Source organism: Schistocerca gregaria, unplaced genomic scaffold (genome assembly GCF_023897955.1).
Source record: "Schistocerca gregaria isolate iqSchGreg1 unplaced genomic scaffold, iqSchGreg1.2 ptg000526l, whole genome shotgun sequence".
NCBI lineage: Eukaryota > Metazoa > Arthropoda > Insecta > Orthoptera > Acrididae > Schistocerca > Schistocerca gregaria.
The window spans coordinates 2,050,175-2,064,028 of NW_026061925.1; positions in this window are offsets into that span (position 1 = coordinate 2,050,175).

Consider the following 13,854-nt stretch of genomic DNA (forward strand, 5'->3'; position numbering starts at 1 on the left):
ACATATGAACACTTTTCACATTCTGCCGTGCAACGCGGCTGCTAGTCCTCCTTTCATGCAAAATCGTAAGGTTCCATCTCATGTCCAAGGCACCAAAGCCGGCTAAAAATCAATAATCGATAACCAAAGCTTGAAATGTACTGCTTCTTACTGGCTATTGCTTCAACTTAGAAGCTTCTTCTGTAATCTACTATGGTGCTTTTACAGTCAATGCATACCGCAGCATGCAACATAGCTTTGCAGACGATAAATGTAACGGTCTCAGAGAGAAAAGAGGCCAATGGGACGATCTGGCTTTAAGTCGATTCGATAACAAATGTCGAAAACGGACGGATTTCTCAGGTTTTTACTAAATATGAACACTTTTCACATTCTCCCGTGCAACGCGGCTGCTAGTCCTCCTTTCATGCAAAATCGTAAGGTTCCATCTCATGTCCAAGGCACCAAAGCCGGCTAAAAATCAATAATCGATAACGAAAGCTTGAAATGTACTGCTTCTTACTGGCTATTGCTTCAACTTAGAAGCTTCTTCTGTAATCTACTATGGTACTTTTACAGTCAATGCATACCGCAGCATGCGACATAGCTTTGCAGACGATAAATGTAACGGTCTCAGAGAGAAAAGAGGCCAATGGGACGATCTGGCTTTAAGTCGATTCGATAACAAATGTCGAAAACGGACGGATTTCTCAGGTTTTTACTAAATATGAACACTTTTCACATTCTCCCGTGCAACGCGGCTGCTAGTCCTCCTTTCATGCAAAATCGTAAGGTTCCATCTCATGTCCAAGGCACCAAAGCCGGCTAAAAATCAATAATCGATAACCAAAGCTTGAAATGTACTGCTTCTTACTGGCTATTGCTTCAACTTAGAAGCTTCTTCTGTAATCTACTATGGTACTTTTACAGTCAATGCATACCGCAGCATGCGACATAGCTTTGCAGACGATAAATGTAACGGTCTCAGAGAGAAAAGAGGCCAATGGGACGATCTGGCTTTAAGTCGATTCGATAACAAATGTCGAAAACGGACGGATTTCTCAGGTTTTTACTAAATATGAACACTTTTCACATTCTCCCGTGCAACGCGGCTGCTAGTCCTCCTCTCATGCAAAATCTTAAGGTCCTAGGCCATGTCCAAGCCACCAAAGCCGGCTAAAAAGTGAATAATCGACAACTAAAACTTGAATTGTACTACTTTCTTACTAGCTATTACTTCAACTTAGAAGCTTCTTCTGTGTTCTACTATGGTGCTTTAATGTCTCCGCATACCGCAGCACGCGACATAGCTTTGCAGACGATAAATGTAACCGTTTTAGAGAGAAGAACGCCCAATGTGACGATCTGGCTTTAAGTCGATTCGATAACAAATGACGAAAACGGACGGATTTCTCAGGTTTTTACTACATATGAACACTTTCCACATTCTCCCGTGCAACGCGGCTGCAGGTCCTCCTTTCATGCAAAATCTTAAGGTCCTAGGTCATGTCCAAGCCACCAAAGCCGGCTAAAAAGTGAATAATCGACAACTAAAACTTAAATTGTACTACTTCTTACTGGCTATTACTTCAACTTAGAAGCTTCTTCTGTGTTCTACTATGGTGCTTTTAGTGTCTCCGCATACCGCAGTACGCGACATAGCTTTGCAAACGATAAATGTAACCGTCTCAGAGATAAAAGCGGCCAATGTGACGATCTGGCTTTAAGTCGATTCGATAACAAATGACGAAAACGGACGGATTTCTCAGGTTTTTACAACATATGAACACTTTTCACATTTTCCCGTGCAACGCGGCTGCAGGTCCTACTTTCATGCAAAATCTTAAGGTTCTAGGTCATGTCCAAGCCACTAAAGCCGGCAAAAAAGTGAATAATCGACAACTAAAACTTGAATTGTACTACTTCTTACTGGCTATTACTTCAACTTAGAAGCTTCTTCTGTGTTCTACTACGGTGCTTTTAGTGTCTCTGCATACCGCAGCACGCGACATAGCTTTGCAGACGATAAATGTAACCGTTTCAGACAGAAGAGCGGCCAAAGTGACGATCTGGCTTTAAGTCGATTCGATAACAAATGACGAAAACGGACGGATTTCTCAGGTTTTTACGACATATGAACTCTTTTCACATTATCCCGTGCAACGCGGCTGCTAGTCCCCCTTTCATGCAAAATCGTAAGGTTCCATCTTATTTCCAAGGCACCAAAGCCGGCTAAAAATCAATAATCGATAACCAAAGCTTGAAATGTACTGCTTCTTACTGGCTACTGCTTCAACTTAGAAGCTTCTTCTGTGTTCTACTATGGTGCTTTTAGTGTCTCCGCATACCGCAGCACGCGACATAGCTTTGCAGACGATAAATGTAACCGTCTCAGAGAGAAAAGCGGCGAATGTGACGATCTGGCTTGAAGTCGATTCGATAACAAATGACGAAGACGGACGGATTTCTCAGGTTTTTACTACATATGAACACTTTTCACATTCTCCCGTGCAACGCGGCTGCAAGTCCTTCTTTCATGCAAAATCTTAAGGTCCTAGGTCATGTCCAAGCCACCAAAGCCGGCTAAAAAGTGAATAATCGACAGCTAAAACTTGAATTGTTCTACTTCTTACTGGCTATTACTTCAACTTAGAAGCTTCTTCTGTGTTCTACTATGGTGCTTTTAGTGTCTCCGCATACCGCAGCACGCGACATAGCTTTGCAGATGATAAATGTAACCGTCTCAGAGAGAAAAGCGGCGAATGTGGTGATCTGGCTTTAAGTCGATTCGCTAACAAATGACGAAAACGGACGGATTTCTCAGGTTTTTACTACATATGAACACTTTTCACATTCTCCCGTGCAACGCGGCTGCAAGTCCTTCTTTCATACAAAATCTTAAGGTCCTAGGTCATGTCCAAGCCACCAAAGCCGGCTAAAAAGTGAATAATCGACAACTACAACTTGAATTGTACTACTTCTTACTGGCTATTGCTTCAACTTAGAAAGCTTCTTCTGTGGTCTACTATGGTACTTTTAGTGTCTCCGCATACCGCAGCACGCGACATAGCTTTGCAGACGATAAATGTAACCGTCTCAGAGAGAAAAGCGGCCAATGTGACGATTTGGCTTTGTCGATCCGATAACAAATGACGAAAACGGACGGATTTCTCAAGTTTTTACGACATATGAACACTTTTCACATTCTCCCGTGCAACGCGGCTGCTAGTCCCCCTTTCATGCAAAATCGTAAGGTTCCATCTCAATTCCAAGGCACCAAAGCCGGCTAAAAATCAATAAACGATAACCAAAGCTTGAAATGTACTGCTTCTTACTGGCTATTGCTTCAACTTAGAAGCTTCTTCTGTAATCTACTATGGTGCTTTTACAGTCAATGCATACCGCAGCACGCGACATGGCTTTGCAGACGATAAATGGATAAATGTAACCGTCTCAGAGAGAAAAGAGGCCAATGCGACGATCTGGCTTTAAGTCGATTCGATAACAAATGACGAAAACGGACAGATTTCTCAGGTTTTTACTAAATATGAACACTTTTCACATTCTCCCGTGCAACGCGGCTGCTAGTCCTTCTCTCATGCAAAATCTTAAGGTCCTAGGCCATGTGCAAGCCACCAAAGCCGGCTAAAAAGTGAATAATCGACAACTAAAACTTGAATTGTACTAATTCTTACTGGCTATTACTTCAACTTAGAAGCTTCTTCTGTGTTCTACTATGGTGCTTTAATGTCTCCGCATACCGCATCACGCGACATAGCTTTGCAGACGATAATTGTAACCGTTTTAGAGAGAAGAACGGCCAATGTGACGATCTTCCTTTAAGTCGATTCGATAACAAATGACGAAAACGGACGGATTTCTCAGGTTTTTACAACATATGAACACTTTTCACATTTTCCCGTGCAACGCGGCTGCAGGTCCTACTTTCATGCAAAATCTTAAGGTTCTAGGTCATGTCCAAGCCACTAAAGCCGGCAAAAAAGTGAATAATCGACAACTAAAACTTGAATTGTACTACTTCTTACTGGCTATTACTTGAACTTAGAAGCTTCTTCTGTGTTCTACTACGGTGCTTTTAGTGTCTCCGCATACCGCAGCACGCGACATAGCTTTGCAGACGATAAATCTAACCGTCTCAGAGAGAAAAGCGGCCAATGTGACGATCTGGCTTTAAGTCGATTCGATAACAAATGACGAGAACGGACGGATTTCTCAGGTTTTTACTACATATGAACACTTTTTACATTCTCCCGTGAAACGCGGCTGCTAGTCCTCCTTTCATGCAAAATCTTAAGGTCCTAGGTCATGTCTAAGCCACCAAAGCCGGCTAAAAAGTGAATAATCGACAACTAAAACTTGAATTGTACTACTAGTTACTGGCTATTACTTCAACTTAGAAGTTTCTTCTGTGTTCTACTATGGTGCTTTTAGTGTCTCCGCATACCGCAGCACGCGACATAGCTTTGCAGACGATAAATGTAACCGTTTCAGAGAAAAAGCGGCCAATGTGACGATCTGGCTTTAAGACGATTCGATAACAAATGTCGAAAACGGACGGATTTCTCAGGTTTTTACTACATATGAACACTTTTCACACTCTGCCGTGCAACGCGGCTGCTAGTCCTCCTTTCATGCAAAATCGTAAGGTTCCATCTCATGTCCAAGGCACCAAAGCCAGCTAAAAATCAATAATCGATAACCAAAGCTTGAAATGTACTGCTTCTTACTGGCTATTGCTTCAACTTAGAAGCTTCTCCTGTAATCTACTATGGTGCTTTTACAGTCAATGCATACCGCAGCATGCGACATAGCTTTGCAGACGATAAATATAATGGTCTCAGAGAGAAAAGAGGCCAATGGGACGATCTGGCTTTAAGTCGATACGATAACAAATGTCGAAAACGGACGGATTTCTCAGGTTTTTACTAAATGTGAACACTTTTCACATTCTCCCGTGCAACGCGGCTGCTAGTCCTCCTTTCATGCAAAATCGTAAGGTTCCATCTCATGTCCAAGGCACCAAAGCCGGCTAAAAATCAATAATCGATAACCAAAGCTTGAAATGTACTGCTTCTTACTGGCTATTGCTTCAACTTAGAAGCTTCTTCTGTAATCTACTATGGTACTTTTACAGTCAATGCATACCGCAGCATGCGACATAGCTTTGCAGACGATAAATGTAACGGTCTCAGAGAGAAAAGAGGCCAATGGGACGATCTGGCTTTAAGTCGATTCGATAACAAATGTCGAAAACGGACGGATTTCTCAGGTTTTTACTAAATATGAACACTTTTCACATTCTCCCGTGCAACGCGGCTGCTAGTCCTCCTCTCATGCAAAATCTTAAGGTCCTAGGCCATGTCCAAGCCACCAAAGCCGGCTAAAAAGTGAATAATCGACAACTAAAACTTGAATTGTACTACTTTCTTACTGGCTATTACTTCAACTTAGAAGCTTCTTCTGTGTTCTACTATGGTGCTTTAATGTCTCCGCATACCGCAGCACGCGACATAGCTTTGCAGACGATAAATGTAACCGTTTAAGAGAGAAGAACGCCCAATGTGACGATCTGGCTTTAAGTCGATTCGATAACAAATGACGAAAACGGACGGATTTCTCAGGTTTTTACTACATATGAACACTTTTCACATTCTCCCGTGCAACGCGGCTGCAGGTCCTCCTTTCATGCAAAATCTTAAGGTCCTAGGTCATGTCCAAGCCACCAAAGCCGGCTAAAAAGTGAATAATGGACAACTAAAACTTAAATTGTACTACTTCTTACTGGCTATTACTTCAACTTAGAAGCTTCTTCTGTGTTCTACTACGGTGCTTTTAGTGTCTCCGCATACCGCAGCACGCGACATAGCTTTGCAGACGATAAATCTAACCGTCTCAGAGAGAAAAGCGGCCAATGTGACGATCTGGCTTTAAGTCGATTCGATAACAAATGACGAGAACGGACGGATTTCTCAGGTTTTTACTACATATGAACAATTTTTACATTCTCCCGTGAAACGCGGCTGCTAGTCCTCCTTTCATGCAAAATCTTAAGGTCCTAGGTCATGTCCAAGCCACCAAAGCCGGCTAAAAAGTGAATAATCGACAACTAAAACTTGAATTGTACTACTAGTTACTGGCTATTACTTCAACTTAGAAGCTTCTTCTGTGTTCTACTATGGTGCTTTTAGTGTCTCCGCATACCGCAGCACGCGACATAGCTTTGCAGACGATAAATGTAACCGTTTCAGAGAAAAAGCGGCCAATGTGACGATCTGGCTTTAAGACGATTCGATAACAAATGTCGAAAACGGACGGATTTCTCAGGTTTTTACTACATATGAACACTTTTCACATTCTGCCGTGCAACGCGGCTGCTAGTCCTCCTTTCATGCAAAATCGTAAGGTTCCATCTCATGTCCAAGGCACCAAAGCCGGCTAAAAATCAATAATCGATAACCAAAGCTTGAAATGTACTGCTTCTTACTGGCTATTGCTTCAACTTAGAAGCTTCTTCTGTAATCTACTATGGTGCTTTTACAGTCAATGCATACCGCAGCATGCGACATAGCTTTGCGGACGATAAATGTAACGGTCTCAGAGAGAAAAGAGGCCAATGGGACGATCTGGCTTTAAGTCGATTCGATAACAAATGTCGAAAACGGACGGATTTCTCAGGTTTTTACTAAATATGAACACTTTTCACATTCTCCCGTGCAACGCGGCTGCTAGTCCTCCTTTCATGCAAAATCGTAAGGTTCCATCTCATGTCCAAGGCACCAAAGCCGGCTAAAAATCAATAATCGATAACCAAAGCTTGAAATGTACTGCTTCTTACTGGCTATTGCTTCAACTTAGAAGCTTCTTCTGTAATCTACTATGGTACTTTTACAGTCAATGCATACCGCAGCATGCGACATAGCTTTGCAGACGATAAATGTAACGGTCTCAGAGAGAAAAGAGGCCAATGGGACGATCTGGCTTTAAGTCGATTCGATAACAAATGTCGAAAACGGACGGATTTCTCAGGTTTTTACTAAATATGAACACTTTTCACATTCTCCCGTGCAACGCGGTTGCTAGTCGTCCTCTCATGCAAAATCTTAAGGTCCTAGGCCATGTCCAAGCCACCAAAGCCGGCTAAAAAGTGAATAATCGACAACTAAAACTTGAATTGTACTACTTTCTTACTGGCTATTACTTCAACTTAGAAGCTTCATCTGTGTTCTACTATGGTGCTTTAATGTCTCCGCATACCGCAGCACGCGACATAGCTTTGCAGACGATAAATGTAACCGTTTTAGAGAGAAGAACGCCCAATGTGACGATCTGGCTTTAAGTCGATTCGATAACAAATGACGAAAACGGACGGATTTCTCAGGTTTTTACTACATATGAACACTTTTCACATTTTCCCGTGCAACGCGGCTGCAGGTCCTCCTTTCATGCAAAATCTTAAGGTCCTAGGTCATGTCCAAGCCACCAAAGCCGGCTAAAAAGTGAATAATGGACAACTAAAACTTAAATTGTACTACTTCTTACTGGCTATTACTTCAACTTAGAAGCTTCTTCTGTGTTCTACTATGGTGCTTTTAGTGTCTCCGCATACCGCAGTACGCGATATAGCTTTGCAAACGATAAATGTAACCGTCTCAGAGATAAAAGCGGCGAATGTGACGATCTGGCTTTAAGTCGATTCGATAACAAATGACGAAAACGGACGGATTTCTCAGGTTTTTACAACATATGAACACTTTTCACATTTTCCCGTGCAACGCGGCTGCAGGTCCTACTTTCATGCAAAATCTTAAGGTTCTAGGTCATGTCCAAGCCACTAAAGCCGGCAAAAAAGTGAATAATCGACAACTAAAACTTGAATTGTACTACTTCTTACTGGCTATTACTTGAACTTAGAAGCTTCTTCTGTGTTCTACTACGGTGCTTTTAGTGTCTCCGCATACCGCAGCTCGCGACATAGCTTTGCAGACGATAAATCTAACCGTCTCAGAGAGAAAAGCGGCCAATGTGACGATCTGGCTTTAAGTCGATTCGATAACAAATGACGAGAACGGACGGATTTCTCAGGTTTTTACTACATATGAACACTTTTTATATTCTCCCGTGAAACGCGGCTGCTAGTCCTCCTTTCATGCAAAATCTTAAGGTCCTAGGTCATGTCTAAGCCACCAAAGCCGGCTAAAAAGTGAATAATCGACAACTAAAACTTGAATTGTTCTACTTGTTACTGGCTATTACTTCAACTTAGAAGCTTCTTCTGTGTTCTACTATGGTGCTTTTAGTGTCTCCGCATACCGCAGCACGCGACATAGCTTTGCAGACGATAAATGTAACCGTTTCAGAGAAAAAGCGGCCAATGTGACGATCTGGCTTTAAGACGATTCGATAACAAATGTCGAAAACGGACGGATTTCTCAGGTTTTTACTACATATGAACACTTTTCACATTCTGCCGTCCAACGCGGCTGCTAGTCCTCCTTTCATGCAAAATCGTAAGGTTCCATCTCATGTCCAAGGCACCAAAGCCGGCTAAAAATCAATAATCGATAACCAAAGCTTGAAATGTACTGCTTCTTACTGGCTATTGCTTCAACTTAGAAGCTTCTTCTGTAATCTACTATGGTGCTTTTACAGTCAATGCATACCGCAGCATGCGACATAGCTTTGCAGACGATAAATGTAACGGTCTCAGAGAGAAAAGAGGCCAATGGGACGATCTGGCTTTAAGTCGATTCGATAACAAATGTCGAAAACGGACGGATTTCTCAGGTTTTTACTAAATATGAACACTTTTCACATTCTCCCGTGCAACGCGGCTGCTAGTCCTCCTCTCATGCAAAATCTTAAGGTCCTAGGCCATGTCCAAGCCACCAAAGCCGGCTAAAAAGTGAATAATCGACAACTAAAACTTGAATTGTACTACTTTCTTACTGGCTATTACTTCAACTTAGAAGCTTCTTCTGTGTTCTACTATGGTGCTTTAATGTCTCCGCATACCGCAGCACGCGACATAGCTTTGCAGACGATAAATGTAACCGTTTTAGAGAGAAGAACGCCCAATGTGACGATCTGGCTTTAAGTCGATTCGATAACAAACGACGAAAACGGACGGATTTCTCAGGTTTTTACTACATATGAACACTTTTCACATTCTCCCGTGCAACGCGGCTGCAAGTCCTCCTTTCATGCAAAATCTTAAGGTACTAGGTCATGTCCAAGCCACCAAAGCCGGCTAAAAAGTGAATAATCGACAACTACAACTTGAATTTTACTACTTCTTACTGGCTATTACTTCAACTTAGAAGCTTCTTCTGTGTTCTACTATGGTGCTTTAATGTCTCCGCATACCGCATCACGCGACATAGCTTTGCAGACGATAATTGTAACCGTTTTAGAGAGAATAACGGCCAATGTGACGATCTTCCTTTAAGTCGATTCGATAACAAATGACGAAAACTGACGGATTTCTCAGGTTTTTACTACATATGAACACTTTTCACATTCTCCAGTGCAACGTGGCTGCAAGTCCTCCTTTCATGCAAAATCTTAAGGTCCTAGGTCATGTCCAAGCCACCAAAGCCGGCTAAAAAGTGAATAATGGACAACTAAAACTTAAATTGTACTACTTCTTACTGGCTATTACTTCAACTTAGAAGCTTCTTCTGTGTTCTACTATGGTGCTTTAATGTCTCCGCATACCGCAGTACGCGACATAGCTTTGCAAACGATAAATGTAACCGTCTCAGAGATAAAAGCGGCCAATGTGACGATCTGGCTTTAAGTCGATTCGATAACAAATGACGAAAACGGACGGATTTCTCAGGTTTTTACAACATATGAACACTTTTCACATTTTCCCGTGCAACGCGGCTGCAGGTCCTACTTTCATGCAAAATCTTAAGGTTCTAGGTCATGTCCAAGCCACTAAAGCCGGCAAAAAAGTGAATAATCGACAACTAAAACTTGAATTGTACTACTTCTTACTGGCTATTACTTGAACTTAGAAGCTTCTTCTGTGTTCTACTACGGTGCTTTTAGTGTCTCCGCATACCGCAGCACGCGACATAGCTTTGCAGACGATAAATGTAACCCTCTCAGAGAGAAAAGCGGCCAATGTGACGATCTGGCTTTAAGTCGATTCGATAACAAATGACGAGAACGGACGGATTTCTCAGGTTTTTACTACATATGAACACTTTTTACATTCTCCCGTGAAACGCGGCTGCTAGTCGTCCTTTCATGCAAAATCTTAAGGTCCTAGGTCATGTCTAAGCCACCAAAGTCGGCTAAAAAGTGAATAATCGACAACTAAAACTTGAATTGTACTACTTGTTACTGGCTATTACTTCAACTTAGAAGCTTCTTCTGTGTCACTAGATCGCGTGTTTAGTGTCTCCGCATACCGCAGCACGCGACATAGCTTTGCAGACGATAAATGTAACCGTTTCAGAGAAAAGGCGGCCAATGTGACGATCTGGCTTTAAGACGATTCGATAACAAATGTCGAAAACGGACGGATTTCTCAGGTTTTTACTACATATGAACACTTTTCACATTCTGCCGTGCAACGCGGCTGCTAGTCCTCCTTTCATGCAAAATCGTAAGGTTCCATCTCATGTCCAAGGCACCAAAGCCGGCTAAAAATCAATAATCGATAACCAAAGCTTGAAATGTACTGCTTCTTACTGGCTATTGCTTCAACTTAGAAGCTTCTTCTGTAATCTACTATGGTGCTTTTACAGTCAATGCATACCGCAGCATGCGACATAGCTTTGCAGACGATAAATGTAACGGTCTCAGAGAGAAAAGAGGCCAATGAGACGATCTGGCTTTAAGTCGATCGATAACAAATGTCGAAAACGGACGGATTTCTCAGGTTTTTACTAAAAATGAACACTTTTCACATTCTCCCGTGCAACGCGGCTGCTAGTCCTCCTTTCATGCAAAATCGTAAGGTTCCATCTCATGTCCAAGGCACCAAAGCCGGCTAAAAATCAATAATCGATAACCAAAGCTTGAAATGTACTGCTTCTTACTGGCTATTGCTTCAACTTAGAAGCTTCTTCTGTAATCTACTATGGTGCTTTTACAGTCAATGCATACCGCAGCATGCGACATAGCTTTGCAGACGATAAATGTAACGGTCTCAGAGAGAAAAGAGGCCAATGGGACGATCTGGATTTAAGTCGATTCGATAACAAATGTCGAAAACGGACGGATTTCTCAGGTTTTTACTAAATATAAACACTTTTCACATTCTCCCGTGCAACGCGGCTGCTAGTCCTCCTCTCATGCAAAATCGTAAGGTCCTAGGCCATGTCCAAGCCACCAAAGCCGGCTAAAAAGTGAATAATCGACAACTAAAACTTGAATTGTACTACTTTCTTACTGGCTATTACTTCAACTTAGAAGCTTCTTCTGTGTTCTACTATGGTGCTTTAATGTCTCCGCATACCGCATCAATCGACATAGCTTTGCAGACGATAATTGTAACCGTTTTAGGGAGAAGAACGCCCAATGTGACGATCTGGCTTTAAGACGATTCGATAACAAATGTCGAAAACGGACGGATTTCTCAGGTTTTTACTAAATATGAACACTTTTCACATTCTCCCCGTGCAACACGGCTGCTAGTCCTCCTTTCATGCAAGATCTTAAGGTCCTAGGCCATGTCCAAGCCACCAAAGCCGGCTAAAAAGTGAATAATCGACAACTAAAACTTGAATTGTACTACTTCTTACTGGCTATTACTTCAACTTAGAAGCTTCTTCTGTGTTCTACTATGGTGCTTTAATGTCTCCGCATACCGCAGCACGCGACATAGCTTTGCAGACGATAAATGTAACCGTTTTAGAGAGAAGAACGCCCAATGTGACGATCTGGCTTTAAGTCGATTCGATAACAAATGACGAAAACGGACGGATTTCTCAGGTTTTTACTACATATGAACACTTTTCACATTCTCCCGTGCAACGCGGCTGCAAGTCCTCCTTTCTTGCAAAATCTTAAGGTACTAGGTCATGTCCAAGCCACCAAAGCCGGCTAAAAAGTGAATAATCGACAACTACAACTTGAATTTTACTACTTCTTACTGGCTATTGCTTCAACTTAGAAGCTTCTTCTGTGTTCTACTACGGTGCTTTTAGTGTCTCCGCATACCGCAGCACGCAACATAGCTTTGCAGACGATAAATGTAACCGTCTCAGAGAGAAAAGCGAAAAATTTGACGATCAGGCTTTAAGTCGATTCGATAACAAATGACGAAAAGGGACGGATTTCTCAGGTTTTTACTACATATGAACACATTTCACATTCTCCCGTGCATTTCGGCTGCTAGGCCTCCTTTCATGCAAAATGTTAAGGTCCTAGCTCATGTCCAAGGCACCAAAGCCAGCTAAAAAGTCAATAATCGATAACTAAAACTTGAATTGTACTACTCCTTACTGGCTATTACATCAACTTATAAGTTTCATCTGTGTTCTACTATGATGCTTTTAGTGTCACCGCATACCGCAGCATGCGACATAGCTTTGCAGACGATAAATGTAACCGTTTCTTACAGAAGAGCGGCCAGTGTGACGATGTGGCTTTAAGCCGATTCGTAACAAATGACGAAAACGGACGGATTTCTCAGGATTTTACTACATATGAACAGTTTTCACATTCTCCCGTGCAACGCGGCTGCAAGTCCTCCTTTCATGCAAAATCTTAAGGTCCTAGGTCATGTCCAAGTCACCAAAGCCGGGTAAAAAGAGAATAATCGACAACTAAAACTGGAATTGTACTTCTTCTTACTGGCTATAGATTCAACTTAGAAGCATCTTCTGTGTTCTACTATGGTGCTTTTAGTGTCTCCGCATACCGCAGCACGCGACATAGCTTTTAAGACGATAAATGTAACCGTTTCAGAGAGAAGAGAGGCCAATGTGACGATCTTTCTCTAAGTCGACATGATAACAAATGACGAAAACAGACGGATTTCTCAGGTTTTTACTACATATGAACACTTTTCACATTCTCCGGCAACACGGCTGCTAGTCCTCCTTTCATGCAAAATCTTAAGGTCCTAGGTCATGTCCAAGCCACCAAAGCCGGCTAAAAAGTGAGTAATCGACAAAACAACTTGAATTGTACTACTTCTTACTGGCTATTGCTTCAACTTAGAAGCTTCTCCAGTGTTCTACTATGGTGCTTTTAGTGTCTCCGCATATCGCAGCACGCGACATAGCTTTGCAGACGATAAATGTAACCGTTTCAGACAGAAGAGCGGCCCATGTGACGATCTGGCTTTAAGTCGCTTCAATAACAAATGACGAAAACGGACGGATTTCTCAGGTTTTTACTACATATGAACACTCTTCACACTCTCCCGTGCAACGCGGCTGCTAGTCCTCCTTTCATGCAAAATCTTAAGGTCCTAGCTCATGTCCAAGCCACCAAACCCGGCTAAAAAGTGAATAATCGACAACTAAAACTTGAATTGTACTACTTCTTACTGGCTATTATTTCAACTTAGAAGCTTCTTCTGTGTTCTCCTATGGTGCTTTTAGTGTCTCCGCATACCGCAGCACGCGACATAGCTTTGCAGACGATAAATGTAACCGTCTCAGAGAGAAAAGCGGCCAATGGGACGATCTGGCTTTAAGTCGATTCGATAACAAATGACGAAAACGGACGGATCTCTCAGGTTTTTACTACATATGAACACTTTTCACATTCTCCCGTGCAACGCGGCTGCTAGTCCTCCTTTCATGCAAAACCTTTTAAGGTCCTAGGTCATGTCCAAGCCACCAAAGCCGGCTAAAAAGTGAATAATGGACATTTAAAACTTGAATTGTA